Genomic DNA, 6,089 nt, shown 5'->3' on the forward strand with positions numbered 1-6,089 from the left:
TATATATATATATATTATAATTAAAATATATATTTTATATATATATATATATATATATATATAAATTTATATATAATTATATATATAAATATATTATTATATATATATATATATATATATGTATATATATATATATATATATATATATATATAATATATATATATATATATATATGTGTGGTGTGTGTGTGTGTGTGTGTTTGTGTGTTGTGTGTGTTTTGTGTGTGTGTGTGTGTGTGTGTGTGTGTGTTGTGTGTGTGTGTGTGTGTGTGGTGTGTGTGTGTGTGTGTGTGTGGGGTTTGTGTGTGTGTGTGAGTGTGTGTGTGTGAGGTCATATTTACCATTCGTCGTACAGTATCAATATTTAATTAGTAAAATGCTTCTTAAAGATTATATATTGATAATCCAACTACTACTATATAATGTATAAAGGTATGAATGAGAAAGAATACTTCACAATACAAGAGATGTATTTGCCAATTTTCGATTTTCTTTGTAATTTCTTGATGTATGTTTTTTCTGACGAAGACACAATCGAACCGGGCAAATACATCTCTTGTATTGTGAAGATATTCATTCTCATTCATACCTTTATACATCTGCCAGTATGAATACGGTTCATACTAATACAGTAATTGGGTAAAAATTATATGATTTTCAAGGACACAGCTTTTTTTAGAATATATAAAATTTTCAGTCGCTAATGCTATTATGAAACCAAAGGCCGATGACAAAATACGTATAGTTTAAAATAAGCGGGGAAGGAAACGCTACATTCAATATGACATTACTGGAATAACATTAGCCTGTATATATTTTCTTGAATTTTGAAAAAATAAAAATAAAACCACAAATGGGTTATCATTACCAAATTCATGTACCGCATTAATGAAACTTTCTTTTTTTTCTTTTTTTCTTCAAATTGAATGATATCTTAGTTTAAGAAGGGGAAAAACAAGTTGATAGTCTTGCTAAGGAAAAAAAAATTGGACCGGGCTCAAGGCTTTCGTTGGATATAGCAGCCCTCTTTGAAAGCATGGGTACCTAATATATGAGTAGAAGTGTAATGTTTGACTAAATGTTTTGATAACACTACTTGTAAGAGTAATATCGTGGAAGCGTGTGACCGGCATTATAGTTATGTATCGGCTTTTCAATATGTATTAGGTTTCTGCATTATTAGTGCGCTCACTTTTAAGATTATTACTTGGGACAGTGGCCGTTGAAGAGCAAAACTTTACCCTTTTCTTACAGCTCATCAGTTTAGAAATGAGATTTAAGTTTGAGAAATCCACTTTAAGCAATAATATTGGGTGAGGGGCCAGGGAAGGGCATGAAATATACCAAGGAGATTGTTTAGTTAAACATCAGAAGTTTAGAAGTAAAAAATTAATCACATTATCCTCATTTGTGGGTTTTTAGGAGGCTTCACATAATAACTGTCCAGGGGAGTGCCTCAAAATTTCACAGTTTCAGCCCAAAACCACCAAAACAGTGGCTCATCATCAGACATCGCTGTTTGCTCGGCACCTACTGCACTCCAGACAAGCGTAAGCAAAGCTCCAGCACATTTCTTTTGGCATGATAAAGTGTTAGTTAGATCCTAATTACATAACAAAAATTGCCGGGAAAGTGTACAAGCTCAATCCTGGCTGAACACGTGATGGAATCTTGTGTCTTTTGCCTGAACCCTGACAGGTGTGGAGGCTACGGCAAGTACTTGACACAGTACCAATATAATGACTATCATTGTCATCAGTATAAATAGCTTCCACATATTAAAACCATCTGAACAATCCACTTAAAAACTTGTTTTATCTATTGAGGAAGGCATACAGTCTCCCATCCAGCCCAAGTGTGGCATACATAGAGCTTGGATTGTTCCTGTATATGACAACTGCCAGAGAGGTCAGCACTTTCATTTGATAGAAATTGATAGGAAAACATGGTGCAAGTTTTTATATTACCAAAATATATGTGCATATGTAGAAAAAATATTTAATATTTTTTTTCATTTTCAGTTTTATTTATTTGATAGGCCATGTAAGTATATATCTGTCCCCCTATGTGCATATTTGTGTATGTGTGTGTAAGTGTGTTTGGTTGTTTGTTTAAAGGTTTCTTTGTGTTTGCCATGTGATTCCAATGGCATATCATATTTACAGAAAAAGTACTAATAAAATGAAATGTGACCCATTGAAGTATTTCAAGCAGTAACTTGTTATAGTGAATATACCTTTGATTTTGTTCTCTATCCAGATCACCACCAAAATCTGAATAACTGTTTTTTCTTATATACCAAGAATACATTTTAATCAGGGTGCATCAATAGTTTTTTTGCATAAACCTGGTGACAAACCAGTTCACAAAGAAGCCATTCATTAAGTAAATGCAGACTGTAATAGAATCTCACCCCTTCATTTAATGTTTGTATTCATGTACTGTACGTTTATCTAGTTCCAGTTATAATAAAATGTTTGGCTAAAAATAAACAATTCCACAAGGCAAGTAGATTATTTAATTGCAGTATATAGGAATGTGATATGATTTCTTGAAGATTACTGTATAATGTCATGTATCTATAATATCATATATTTCATCTTCCCTTGCAGAGTTAAAAAAGAAAATAACCATACCCATTTATTCTTTTCCCTGTTACTGTATCATTCAAATATTCAAAAGTATTTCAAATAGATGTTTACATTACATGAAAGTTATATCCATTAGCCAGTTTGTATGTGATCCAAGTTCATTTAGTTGTGTTGGTATGACTGAATTATAATATATAATTATATTATATAATACATATTCAATATATATATATATACATATATATATATATATATATATATATATATATATATATATATATATATGATTTTTTTTTTCTTTTCTTTTTTTTTTTCTTTTTTTTTCTTTTTTTTTTTTACTTGATGAAAAATTATTAACTTTGCATATTTTCACTCAATCTAAGGATCATTGACTTTCCTGTTCCCCTAAGAGTAGTACTGTGCTAAAATATCTTAGCACCAAGGGCTGTTTTATGAGTCTTCAAAATGATGATATTTATTAGATGTTAATTCTTAGTCATATTTTGCTGTCATGAGATTGAGTAAGAAATAAAAAAAAATATTGGCATGATATAATATGGATCTTAAATCTCTGTATGCAATTTTCTTGAATATATAACAGTCTTAACTTTTTCATTTTGATATGCCAACACTAATTGGGCTATATATATGTGTGATTTATTTATTACATAGAAATATGATATAAATATAACTAATCTTTACTTAACAGGCCCATAATGAACATTTTGAAGATGAGAGGTTTACCAGCACTGAACTGCAAGATTTTGAAAGTGGGATCCCAAAGCCATCTACAAAAATTAAACAACATTTTTCATCTCATATCAACGACATCATTTGGTTCTGATATCAAGGGCCAAGGGTTTCACAGTATCAGCTCAAGCGGACATTATGTAAATTGTAAGAACAAGTCAGTTGCAGTAACAGATGGCAAGGATCCTTTGTAAATCAGCAAAAAAGGACATTCTTTTCTTACTTTCACAAAAAAAAGACTTTAGAAGCCCAGCAGAAGGCAGATAATGTAGATACACACTATGATCTAGTCTATAGTGGTAATTCACTGTGGTATATTCATTTAGCATTAAGTTCAGTACATCTGTCTGGTGCTGCAGTTGGTGTGTGTATTGCAGGGAAATGAACTGGGATTTCCAGTTTTGAATTTGATAGATGAAATTATGGCAGCTCCACTAGAAGCTGGCTGTTTCATTACTTTTTCAACAGCCATATGTTTAGCTATTGTTCAACTTTCAAGGCAATATCCTTTTCGTATTTATTATAGTGAACTTGAAAATCAGTTCATTGTTATATTATCTAGTTTAATGCCATTTTCAACAAGAAAAGTTCTTCTACAGCCAGGGGAACTTAAACCACAGCCACCTGGCCTATTAGCTAGTGTGTTACCATGGTCCTCCAATATGTATAAAGGTCCTTCACAAAACATATTACTTTTTTTGGAGAGCTTTAAGTACCCAGTGTATTTCAATATGCTTCTAGGTTATCAGTGAAACAATGTTCATGATATTTGTTGGTAAAATATTGTTTTAGATTAAAAAAGATAAATTTGAGTACAGAGCAGTTATTTAGATTGATTTTACAAACAGCCTTCTTATTCAAACATCAACAAAGCTTGTAATTCATGTTTGTAATGTATATATATTTTTAAATATGGTGTAAATAAACTTTAGTAATTTTGCCAAACCATATAAATCAGCTTTTCTATATCCTTACAAAAATTACCGGAGGCAGTAATATATACTTTTCCAGAATGTTCCCTATCTCCCTTCTGTTTGTGTGCCCACAAACAAGCACTTGTATGTAAAGCTTAGTGTAATTAACCCAATGCCGACCTGGAAAATTAATAAAAAATTGGGAAAATACTGTGCTCATTTTTTATATTTTTATGAAATGTCTCTGCACATAGATGGCTCTGCTAGTGCTTAGCTACAAAGGAGTCAATTAGTATATCTTGTGCCCTTACCTGATTTCACCTTTCCTTGTATTGGCGGGAAAACGAATTGTTTACTAGTGCTATGAATATCGATGTTGTTATTTTATTGTAAACATTAGAAATAATATAATGTTTAAACATTAGTAAAAGGAAAATAAGATAGCGTAAAATATTTTCGTAAATCAACGAAAAGGTGAACGGCGTGACAGGCAGTACTCGTAACTGGCTCATTGGTGACTTAGTACAAGTGTAGCCATCTATGTGTAAAAACAATTAAACAAGTAAACTCACAGTGGGCATGGCATGTACGTACATGCCATGCCCGTTGGCAAAAGGTTAAAATCATGTTTTATAAGTCAGTGAATTTAACCAGTAAAGAGATTTATTATATGATATTACTTAATATATCTCAGAATATTACCTATTCACTCATTATTTTATGAAGGCATTCTCAAAACAAAAAAAAACATGAAATAGATATATGGTTGTAAGTTTTTATGTAGCAGTAACTAAAGCTGAGTAACCAAGAAAAGACTAGCAAATGGAGCTGCTCACACTCACAGGTTATGTCCCCCATTAAACCCTGTATAAGTATATGATATTCACATCATGTTTGCAAGTGGGTTGATTTAAAAAGAAAAGAAAAAATATATGGCCTTCTGTGTGAGACTTGATCAAATAAAACTGGCATGTTATGTACAGAAGCAAAATTGTGAGGTGCACAATATCATATTTTCTTTTTCCTTTATTCATAACTAAAACATAAACTATAGTTTTGAACCTTGTCATTATTACCAAAATCTATATGTAGAAGTCTGAAAAATCTGAAATCTTAAAAGCCTGAGGCAAAGTACAAAGATGAATTTTATACATTATGCTTAAAAATCTAAGAAGTCAACAATGATTAACTGAAGTTGCTGTACAAGTTGATCTTCACCACTCAGGCATTTACTGGTGCAACAGTGATTATTATTTCTCATATGTAATTCACTGAGAGCTGCTATGCTACTAAATATGAAATAAAAGTCTGTAAATAATATGTATATGAGTAAAAAAAAAATAGTACAAAAAATATTATAGGGACAGCTTCAGCACCATCACCACCACTATTTTTTTTGAGAAATGTCTCTACACATAGATGGCTCTGCTAGTGCTTAGCCACAGAGGAGTTGGTTAGTTAACATTGTAAACTTACCTGATTTCACCTTTCCTTGAATTGGATTTTTTTTTTATTACTAATGCTATGAATATCGATGGTGTTATTTTTATTATAGACATTATAATTACTATAATGTTACAAACATTAGTACAGCAAAATAAGATAACAATTTTTTTTCGTAAATCAAGGAAAAAGGTGATTGATCGAGACAGGGAGTACTCGTAATTGGCTCATTGAGGACTTAGTACAAGTGTAGCCATCTATGTGTAAAAACAATAAAGTAAACTCACAGTGGGCATTGCATGTACATTCATGCCATTCCCGGTGGCGCTGGGTTAATGACGGAAATAAAAAACTCAAATGTTGGTCTCATTAATTTTAGAATATCAAAGAT

At 31.4% G+C, this 6,089-nt stretch overlaps 1 pseudogene; it reads left to right on the forward strand.

Annotated features, from left to right (window-relative positions):
• Nucleotides 1-1,464: 1,464 nt before the first annotated feature.
• On the forward strand, nucleotides 1,465-4,295 carry LOC119599186 (annotated as a pseudogene).
• Nucleotides 4,296-6,089: the final 1,794 nt, after the last annotated feature.

This window comes from Penaeus monodon, chromosome 42, assembly GCF_015228065.2.
Source record: "Penaeus monodon isolate SGIC_2016 chromosome 42, NSTDA_Pmon_1, whole genome shotgun sequence".
Taxonomy (NCBI): domain Eukaryota; kingdom Metazoa; phylum Arthropoda; class Malacostraca; order Decapoda; family Penaeidae; genus Penaeus; species Penaeus monodon.